Genomic DNA, 11761 nt, shown 5'->3' on the forward strand with positions numbered 1-11761 from the left:
CAGTCTTTCAACTTGTGCAAAAAAATGTATGGCAACCGGGAGAAACTTTCTGCCGGAATCGGAGGAAAACTGCTTCAAATTGTCCAAGATTTTCAGCCATAAATAAGCTCCCTCACTGACAGTGAGACCACTCAAGGACAAAGTCTGTTAGCATCAGGATTTATTATCAAATCAGACTCTCCCTAACTGGGGGTGCACTACCGTTGGTGATCACAAAAGTCCTCTGTTCCAGAGGGATATCATGTGTGAACACGCTGGGACACAGCAGCTGTCTTGTCTCCGGTTTACCTAAAGCTCATGCCCTACCCTGTACGACGCCACAAACTGGCAGCAACTGCTCAGGACAGTGAACGGGGATACCCTCACAGTCAATAAAGAGAGTAGACAGAAGAAAGGACTAGGACCTTTTCCTCCAATGCTACAGTTAACAGCAGTATAACTGGTGGAGAGTCACACCAGTTAACTTTAAAAACCATCATCTGAGTAATCGTCTTATAAGATTAACCAAGCTTCCCATTTGACTAAAATTTGTTTTAAATTACATTTTTCTTAAAGACTATGGTGCAGGTGGTTCCTAACATGTCACATGATGATGACTCGTAGGACCAACCGCCGCCAGTAACCTCACAAGACACAGGTCCAGAGTTCAGGATCAAAACCTACTTTATCCCATGGTTCAAAAATCCTTCCTGGATGTATGAAATCACCTGGGTGAGTGTGCAGCATAAGCCACATCTGATAAATGTTCAACCAAATACAATGACATATTTGAGGATGTAAGAAGGCCATAAAAGTCATGGTGTGAGATAAAGGGCATTTATGGACCTGTGATGGTAGGTAGTACACAAACACACTATTTCTAAAAATATATTCAGTGTTTTTAAAGAGACAGTCAGTCTAACACTTTGAGTACCTAACCTTTTCATTCTGGAAATAGATTTGATAAGTTGGTCGTTGAATTTCATCAACAAAGTTTATTTTCACACCTACGTATGAGAACATAGACCCAATCTGTCGACTGGACACCCCAACGATCCATGGAGCAAGTGGAGGCTGGTGAGTCTATCTTGACTGTCTGTGGACAGAAACCTGTTGAAATGTTTGATGATTGAATCTCTGACAATCAGGACCAAAGGATTTCTGATGAATCTGAAAGTTTCAAACCTGCCCTGGACACGTGGCGGGCTGTTGACACCATGATGCAGCAGTACTCCTGATCGGAAGATTGCGGGTTCGATTCCCGCGAAGTGTTCTTGGGCAAGACACTGAACCTCAGATTGTCTCTGGTGGAAGGTTGGTGTCATTGTTTGGCAGTGAATCTGTGTGACTGGGTGATTGGATCTGTGACTGTAAAGCGCTTTGGGAATTCATGGAAGGTAGAAAAGCACTTTACAAGTGTACCCCAATTTACCATTTAAGATTCACACTGAGAGACAGTCGTAGTTTAACCAAAGCTCAATGCTTTATTTGTCCAACAGGGCAGAGGCTTGCAGTCTTTGAACTTGCACAGGAAAATGGATGAAAACCAGGAGAAACTTTCTACTGGAATTGTAGGAAAACTGCTTCTTATTCAGCTATCAATAAACCACCTCATTGACAGTCAAACAACTCAAGGACACAGACACCTTTTTCAATTCTAAGTTTCACTTTATTTGTTGTAATGACAATAAAAACAGATTCTAATTCTAGGCTCATCCCAAACTCACACCACTCCTTAGCAGCTAAACTAGAGGTAGTCATTTCCTGTAAGACAGGGGAGTCCAAAGTCAGGCCTTGAGGGCCGACCTCCAGCTGGTTTTCCAGAAATCCTGTCTCATCTGCTCCTGATTACCTGGATAAGGCGTGTTTAGCCAATAAGAAGCCTCAATGGCAGGTTGGTAGGAAAACAGATAGGACACCTGTTCTAGGCCTGGATTTGGACGCCCCTGCTGTAAGAGTTTGTCCTCCACTTCTCATGGACTCTGCACAGCGATCCGTTGACCAAACTGCTTTTTCATTTTATTGACAGTTGGATCGTTTTCAGGTGCCAGACAGTTTTATATTCTCTTTGAGAAAATGTTTTGATGCAGAATACTTCAGGTTTGATTTACTGAATGCATCAGAGAACTGAACGGCACTTGATCTGATCAGAACCGGATTACAAGAACTATGTAAAACTGTAAAATGGTGTAACTAAGCGGGGTTGGGATTATTTAAATTTGATTCTTCCTACTCTTTTTCAAGCAATCAATCAAACTCTTCTTGACATCAGTTAACTATTACTATATTTAAATAATTAAATGTGAAATAACTGATTCTTGTTTTTGTTTGTTTTACTCTAATCAATACATTTCATTATTTCTATAATAAGCTTGACAAATCCGTGTGAATCTTTTGTCTTGCATTGTTCACAATTTACGCTTGAAATTAACCAGATTGATCAATCAAAACTTTTTATGAAACCACAAACAAATGAAAGCAACAGAACAAAAGAGGGATAAAAAACAGGGTTAAAATGAGAAAAGTCTTAGCTTCTTTACGGGGGATGAGGACAACTCCCCCTAAAGAAGCTGCAGTTTGCCAGTGCTTGATGTTGACCAAAGAATCGTGTTCAAAACAATGCAGCAGAGTTGCTGCAGCAAACAGCTTTATTGTAATCAGATCAGCATCTGCAACTTCCCGCTCTCTCTGAATGCTGATGCCCTCCGGGCTTTCGTGTGATCCAACCAGATGATGTAACATTTGTGGTTTCAACTTAACAAGGTGATTTGTGCGAGAAAATGAGGTGCAAATCTCCATTTGGCTCTCCGTTTAGTTTGGCACATGCATCTCACGTGTTCCTAAACGCACGTCTGTGAGCAAAGTTTTCTTATCTAGCGCATATTCGCAGCCATAAAAGTTGATATGTTTAGCATTTGTATGTTAAAGGTGTTTGTGAGAGGAGACTTTGACAGATAACCAGGAATTATCCAGTGGCTCGCTCCCCAGACAGACTGTGCGTACACAGTGTCCCAAGGCTAGTAATTGTGGGCTTGGAGAGAGAAAGGTTATACCAGGTTAGCCTTATTATTATCATTAAAGTGAGAGTTAGCGAGCTGTCTGAAGCCCGGCTGAAGAGGAAGATGCTCCTTCAGACAGACTGCTGCTCTGGAAGCTTCTGTTACTCCCACTAGCACTCAGCGATCAAACGCTACACGCTAGCCATTTTGGATGGGTCATCTTGGAAAAAATAGCTGTTTGTCTTTATTTGTCCTGCAAGAGGAAAAAAAAAACTTTAAAAACTGGTAATAAAAAAGTAAATTGTTGAGGATTTCTGATGTCTTCTCCTGCTGCAACATGTTGCACGAAAAAAAAAAAAAAAAAAAGTTGGTCCCACAGGCTTTTGCTCCAACATCCTGACGAAAACAAGAGTCTCTGGAGAGTTCTGCTCAGCTCAGAGAGGAGACGGGAGGAGAAAGTAGGGATCTGCAAACTGCTGCAACAGTCAGACATGAAAGAACACAAAGACAAACATAAAAAAAAACGTTATACATCTAGGGCTGGGTTAATAAAATCGATTTGAATCATTTTAAGGTTGATAGATCAATAATCAATTCATAAAAATATAGATCGATTTAGCACATAAAGCTAAAGGCTGGTAGCTTGATGCTAACGTTTATTGGAATTTCCCATGGAAAATTGCTAACAACTTAAATATACATTCTGCCGTTGTATGTATTTTCCAAACTCTTTTAAGGAAATATTTTTTAAAGTAACCATTTGTGGTCTAAAACATCATTTTTTGCTCATATTGTCTTCTTCTGGATTAAGGTGAAATGCTATAGCGCGATCGCCACCTAGTGGCCAAACTGAAACGCCCTCCAGGAGAAGCAGAACAATGTTAACAATGTTAATGATCTGAACTTTTTTGTTAGAAATTCTCCTTTTGAGAATCCATGTAACTCTGTATGATATTAATCTCATTATTATCCCAATACATGTTACAGTATGTGAACTGTATTAGATTAATATAAATATATTCAAATCTAGGGCTGTGACGAGTATCCGGGTGCTCCGGTACTCACGATTTACTCATGAAAATTTAAGTACGAATATTTGCGACGTCCAAGATCGCCGATTTGTGATCTTTATAAATAGAATTTATAAAAAGTACCGTTCACTGACATAACTTCTGAAAACATTACTTTGCTTTAACACTGGAGCTAAAACTTTATTTTGGTTATGGTAACTCTTCAACAGTTGACGCAGTTAACGTAACTCTAGCTTATTCTGAAACGCAGCCTCGCGTTGCTGAAAGGCGGAAGTAATCAACGTGAATCAGCTGATTCTGCCATGGAAAAAAAATACATTTTTTTACACGGGCTTTTTAATCGGATCGCCACCTTAGCGACGATCCACAGCCCTATTCAAATCATATAGTAAATTATTAATGTATTTCTAAACAAATGTATTTCTAACATGTGTAAACTCAAAATTGAATTGAATCGAATTGAAAAAAATGAAATTGAATCGATTCAGGCTCTTCTGAATCAAATCGAATCGTTTCTGGAAGCTATAATCGATACCCAGACCTATTATCTGTGCCTGAAGTTCTGACTTTTCAAACTACCTGAAAAGAAGAGACAACCCAAAACATCTGCAATTTTTAACAAAAAGAACTGTTTTAAAATAACATTTTTCCTGAGCTTTAGTTTATACATGAACACATTCCCCATCAGAAACAAGAATATCATTGTTAGCATGAATAGTAACCCCCCCCCCCGGTCACAGTTTTCTCCACGGACTGGCAAACTAAACAAGAAACAGAGCGAAGCAGCTCCAGACAACAGACAAAAGTTTCATCAATAAAGATGTTCTTTCTATGAAAAACATCCCGGCGGCCAAACCAAACACGGCGCAAGAGACCCGGACATTTGCCTGCAGACGTCCTAAAAGGAGACCGTGGGGGCCGTTCCCTCCACCTGTCCCAGTCCACATTCTTGCAGTATCACCTGCTCATCTGTGCCCCCCACAGGGATGCTCTGGGGCTCGGCACGTCCGGGGTTTTCCAGCAGTCTGAAAATAAGGGATGATGTCTGGGAGCTCAGCTCCCACGTGTCAACAGTGAGGGGGTTTTCTGTCTATGGGGGTGGGGGGAGCAGACAACAGCAGAAAAACAGAGAGATTAAAGCACCCACTTTTTGTTACCATCACGCACTTTGTGTGCCACTTGGAAGCCACTTCTGCTCCATGATGAGCTTAAACACAAACAATTGTTTGCTTTTTCACAATGATTTATTCATCAAATTATAGAATATTTCACAATAAAAACAAAAGGTTTAATTTAAAGAAAATAATTAGCTTTCACGCCCAACAAATGTTTAGACGTTTTTGGTTCAAATACTTTAAAGGAAGAGGACAGCATTCTGAAAAGTGGATCTTTCTACAGGCGATGACTGGGATCCAGTGTGTGTGTGTGCGTGCATGTTAAGTGCACAACAGGTGCCAAACATAACAGAGCAGATGAGAAAAACATGGTGGGGTTAGCTCGGAGCCAGACTTCCCGCTAATGCAGTGTCACAAACAAAAAATGGGACAGTGCGTAACTTTGAGCATACCAGTGCGATTTTGTGACTATGTGTGATGTTAGGGTGTGTGTTTGTGTGTGTTTGATAAAGAGTGCACTTCAGAGGATGCATCTGTGTGGAGAGTGTGCAGCTGTTCGTGTTCGACCAATGAAAACAAACAATACGGGGAAATGAATGAGGTCTGTGCGATGACTTGTTCTTCTGTTATGTTCATTTGGCTCAGACAGATGCTTCAACGTGCGTGTCTGTCTTTAAATGTGTGTGTCTAGATACACAACTGTGTATCTATACACTGTATATATATGTGTGTATATCTATTTACATGTGTGTCTATGTACATGTGTGTTTATCTATATATATATATATATATATATATATATATATATATATGTGTGTGTGTGTAACCATAAACATGTTTCTATATACATTTGTGTGCATCTATAAACGTGTGTTTCTCTATGTGTGTATCTATAAACTGTTGTGTGTATCTATACACATGTGTGTCAATACACACATGTGTGTATCTATTTACATTTGTGTGTATATACATGTGTGCATCTATAAACATGAGTGTGTGTCAACAAACATGTGTTTATCTACAAACATTTGTGTTTATCATTATACAGTTGTGTGCATCTATAAACATGAGTCTCTGTCAATAAACATATTTGTATATCTATAAACACGTGTGTACCTATAAACCTCTTTTTCTATATACACATGTGTGTATCTATAAACATGTATCTATATACATGTGTGTATCTGTAACCATGTGTTTTTCTATATACACATGTGAGTATCTTTTTCCATATGTGTGTATATCTAAACATGTGTGTTTATCTATTTACATGTGTGTATCAATATACGAGTGTGTGTATCAATAAACGTGCGTGTATCTACACACACATGTGTTTTTTTTACAGTTGTGAATATCTATAAACATGTGTGTTTATCTATATATTTGTCTGTGTATCTAAACATACGTGTGTATCTAGATACATGAGTGTATATCTACATATACATGTGTGTATATCTATATATGTCCATGTATCTAAATACGTGTGTGTAGCTATATATATATATATGTGTGTGTGTGTGTGTGTGTGTGTGTATCTGTATGCAAACACTGTGTAAAAGTGTGTTTTATTGACTGTACATTCCTGTGTAAGTGTGTGTTTGCACATCCATGCAGCTATTCATATATGTGTAAGTGTGTTTTATTGTTGTTTCTCCTCTTAGCTCAGGTCTTCTATCAGATTCCTGGGAGCTTGAGGGTCCTGTAGTATCTTAGCTGTTCCTGCACTTTTCTGGACTGAGATATCTGAGGTCTTTCCAGGGATCTGCTGTGACCACGCCTCGAGTTTGGAGGTTACACTCCCGAGTGCTCCAGTTACCACGGGCACCTCTGTCACTTTCACCTTCCAAGCTTTCTCCAGTTCCTCTCTCAGTCCCTGGTATTTCTCTAGTTTCATCTTCTTGATGTTACCATCACTTGGTACTGCCACATCCACCACAACGGCTTTCCTCTGTTCTTTATCCATCACTACAATGTCTGGTTGGTTCTCCATCACTATCCTGTCCGTTTGGATCTGGAAGTCCCACAGGATCTTTGCTCTCTCATTCTCTACCACTTTCAGTATTTCCATATTTTGTACGCATGTTTCTGTTTATTATTCCAGCCACTTGATTGTGGCGCTCCACGTATGCTTTCCCGCCCAGCATCTTACACCCTGCAGTAATGTGCTGGATTGTTTCCTCTTTGCACAGCCTACACCTTGGGTCTTGTCTGGTGTGGTAGATCTGAGCCTCAATCACTCTGGTGCTCAGGGCTTGTTCCTGTCCTGCCAGGATCAGTGCTTCTGTGCTGTCCTGCAGGCCAGCCCTCTCTAGTCATTGGTAGGACTTCTTGATATCAGCCACTTCAGTTATTGTCCGGTGGTACATCCCATTCAGGGGCTTGTCCTTCCATGAAGCTCTGTCCTCCAGCATCAAATCCTCTGCTCTCCATTGTCTGAGACATTCACTGAGCACACAGTCAGTTGGGGACTTGAGCTTGATGTATTCATGCATCTTGGATGTTTCATCCTGGATGGTGGCTTCCACTCACAATCATACAGTCCCAGGGTGGGGAATTTGGGATGGAACCCTCCATGTATGGTGAGGAGCTTCATGTCTTAACATATGTGGTCTGTATCTCTACCATTGACCATCTTATTATTCCTGAAGGGTATCTGATAACTAGCAGAGGGTAGCTGTTTATTGCCCGGGTCTTGTTTTTGCCCTTGAACTGACTTCTCAGGACTTGCTTTATACGCTGGAGGTATTTGGCTGTTGCAGATTTCCTTGTTGCTCGTTCCAGGCTGCCATTTGCCCATGGAATTCCAAGGTACTTGTGACATTTAAATGTTCTTGTACTGTATGAAGATGAATCAAATCACAAACAGAAAATATTGGACTTGTTTTGGGTTTTCTGTCTTGAAATCAAGCGCATCGTCTGTACATGAGAACGAAGTGACTGAGTGTGACGTCATCCATAGGAAAGTGTTTACCTCCAACTCCAACAAAATAAAAACAATTCAATCACCATTTTTTCACAATATAGATGCTGCTCTGTTGGAGCAAGACATCTTCAGTAAGCAGTGATTGACCTGAGTTGGTCTGAGTCTGTTTCTAATCCGGAATGAGGGCAGAGGGTCTTGCATCTCAGTTGGGATGCTGGCTTGTGCTCCTGTTTGGGAGTGAGGCTTCATGGCTGAAACAGGTGAAGCCTCAGGATCACCTAAGTGGACCCGCCACACGAGAACACTGCGCCGTCAGAGACCATCTGAACTTGGCTTTAGAGCTCTGCAAATTAAAGACCATGTATAGAAGGATCAGCCCCCCCGGCCTCAGGCTGTTGTCGATGGATTGGGAAACGCTCACATTTTTCAAGTTCTTCTCCGAGCAGAGTGACCTGTGGATGCACAACTTGCAGGAAATAACTTGTTACAGCTTTATCTGATGGAGTTGTGATTGGTGGAAAATGCGTTGCTTGCAGCACATTCCATCAGCCGACCTTAACATGAGACTCAGGAGTCATTAGCAGAGGCCGTCACCTCCTGCGGCCTGCAGAGCATCAAGCGCCGCAGTGTGTTTTCAGGGTGGTTTGAGGTGGGATTGCAAAATTGCAAATGAAAGTCCTGACCTCGGGGTGTGGAATTCCACGGCTGGTATTCGAAGAACATGCTCGGCCATAAGGGCCCCCCCGAGTGACTTCCCCCTTACACAACATGCTTCCAACAGACACACACTAAGCAGACAGTCCCCTGCCCCCCTTTCCTTTGTTACTGTCTCCCAACCCCCTCCCACAATGGAAAGGCACCTCCACTTTCTAAGAGGACCAACAGAGTCACCAGGTTCCACCCCGACTTTACCCCCCCCACAAGACCGTGTCAGAGACGATGCATCAGTAGCCCCCCCTTGTGCTAGAGAAGAGCGGTTGGTAAAGCCAAACATCGCCCTTTCGGGACGATGGTGGCGGAGGCCCCGGCGGGCTCGCCGAGCTGCGGTCAGGACAAAGCTCCTTTGAGCATTGTCTCCTCCGAGCTCGTTCTCTGTGATTAGTCAGCGGCCTGCTATCGCTCGGCTCTGGCCTACTTCTGCACAGGAATTTGACCTCTGACATCAGTCTGCCGCAGAGAGGCCAAAGTCTGTCCAGCGTGGGTCCTCAGGTGGGACGGGTTCTGGCTGGTTCCTCAGAACAACCTGGACACCTGAGCTGGTTTGAAACCCCATCCTTTCACCAAATGGTTGCGGCTCCCAGAACCCTAAAGCGGCTGGATCTGACATTAACCTTCACCATTAGGTAACGATTAATGTGATGGAAACAAGCTGTGGGGTCTGCGCTCCAACGCGGCGCGTCTGTGGTGAGAAAATTCTCCATCTGCAACACGGAACTCACATTTCAGACTTTGTGCTCATTTCCCAAAATTTTATGAGATCTTGATGCACTCTCACAATTGCTCCTAAACATGATGTGTGTGCGTGGAGGAGGTGGGGGTGCACTATAAAAAGCAAAACAAGATGAAATAACATCGATGTGGGGGGTGTCCAATTCTCCCCAAGGTGGTTTGATGTTTCGTTCTGTAGCACCTTTGCATTGATTACCTGACAGAAACCTCCTGAGTGGGCCACACAGGGGCGGTGGGCCTCCTTGTAGCACATTCCAGGGTTTTGTCATCCTCAGGAATTTGTTTCCTGTAAGCATCTTAACCCAATAGATAGTATGTTATCAGGGACACCCCCTTCGCCCCCCCATCAGGAGAGAGGAAATATCGTTAAAGTCAGACGCCGTCCAGCATGGTGAATGCTCGCCGCCTTGCAGCAGCGATGCAACCCAACACGGCTGTTTGTGGGTGTATATCTGAAGGGGGGGGTGGTATATAATAAATGAGACAAATGTCATTCCAGAAGGTTTCCAGCTTTGTCTGTCGGATGTTTTCTTTTATGGGTCTCTTTATGAGATGAGCGGACCCTTCAGACGCGCCGCCCCAGGCCAGGAGACCTCCTTCAGTCCAGACGACCCCCGCCGGTCCTTCAAAGTGACGTCAACCTTCAAGGTCCTGCTGTGAACCCAGAGGCTGGACTCCAGCTCAAAAACCTGGTTAACGCTCTCGAAGCTGGAATGTTCTCCATGTTTCCCTTCACTCCTCAGACACATTCCTCCCATCCTGAGTCTTTGGGATCGTCATTCCCAACTGGGGAGGAAGTGACTGCGGGTCAGTGGTATGTCTGCAGAGTAAACAGTGTCCAGCAGAGGCCTGGTTGGGCCTTATCAGGCCCGCCTGATTGACCCTCCACTCCCTTTTTGTTTAGACGTCCTGACAGGCGGGTCAGCGCTCCACATCCTCCTCCGCCTCCGCTCCATTATTCCCACAACTTCATGTTGTAAAAGTGAAAGGCCATGTTTTACCTCATTACTCGAAGGGCAAACAAGCATCCGGGGGAGCTTTTGAGGAAACCAAACACTTCAGGAAAGAGGGTGGAGACGATGCTCAGACTCCTCTGATGTGGGGCTGCTCGGCTCAAACGTGAAGGATGGTAAAACATTTACGGCTTTCTTGGTCATCAGTGTGAACGTGAGGGGACGACTCTATCAGAGGTCAGCTGCCCCCCACTTTGGTCTTTCCCCTCCGTGTGTGGCTGGGTTCTTCAGCTGGTCCTCGGCCCTGACGGAGGCCGCTGTGGCCCGTCAGCCTGTCAGATTAACGGTCCGCTCTGACGTCAGTCTTAGATGCTTTGTTTTCACTGCGTGTGTGATCTCTCGTCGGCCTCCTTCTCATCCATCTTTGCCAGAAACCGAGGGAGCAGAGGGGGCTGAAGAGGTTCAGGAAGGGGCAAGGGGCAGGGTCATACAGGGGGAAGAGCGGGGTCAGAGGTTAAGCCAAGTCCCCCCGTGTCTTTGCACCAGACCCGAGACAAACACCGGCGTCTCCAGTCAGAAAGTGATCCCCACATTTCCAACCCTGCAGCTGTTGGTGCAGAATGTGGCAGGCGCTGGTGCTGCGACTAAAGGGGGGGTGGGGGGGTAGTATTGTGTGGGGTCTTTGGGTTCCTCTTCCCGCTGCATCGCCTGCGTCTCCTCAGTGGAGCTCTGCGGTGAAACGCGCCTCGTGCAGCTCAGGCTGGAGTCCAGCCAGAGAAGAGGAAGCAGAAATGAATCCGTTCACGCTTTCTGATCGCTGTGCTCAGCACTTCAACATTAGCTCATTTTAGGTAAACATCTGACGGTCTTACCCAATCTGCTGCTATCAAACTATGGCGTTCAAGGGTCGCTTATCAGGAAACCTGCGCTGCTCCACATCAGACATGTCAGCACAAAGTTTCTGACTTCAGAGTTTCAGACAAACTTTCATTTATGTGAGGTTAATGTTGACCCACCAAGCTGAAAGTGCATCTCAGGAGTCATCAGGAAAACATCCTCTTTTTTCCTCAAGCTGCACGGTGTAAGTGTGAAATCAGCAAAGGGAAGGTCCTTCAGAAACTACGGAGTGAATGTTTTCACTTCCCGTTTAGGTGGCAGGACGTTGGCGCAACCATCCAGGGAAGGAGCTAAAGATAAGTCGAGGGCTCTGGTGACTCATCATGTCAGAACAAACGGAAGCAGCAAACCTTCCTCCTTTAGTGCAACAATTCGACACAGAATTCTGATGTTTTGGTGAATCTGAGGAAGCTGC

Source organism: Oryzias melastigma, linkage group LG6 (genome assembly GCF_002922805.2).
Source record: "Oryzias melastigma strain HK-1 linkage group LG6, ASM292280v2, whole genome shotgun sequence".
Taxonomy (NCBI): Eukaryota; Metazoa; Chordata; class Actinopteri; order Beloniformes; family Adrianichthyidae; genus Oryzias; species Oryzias melastigma.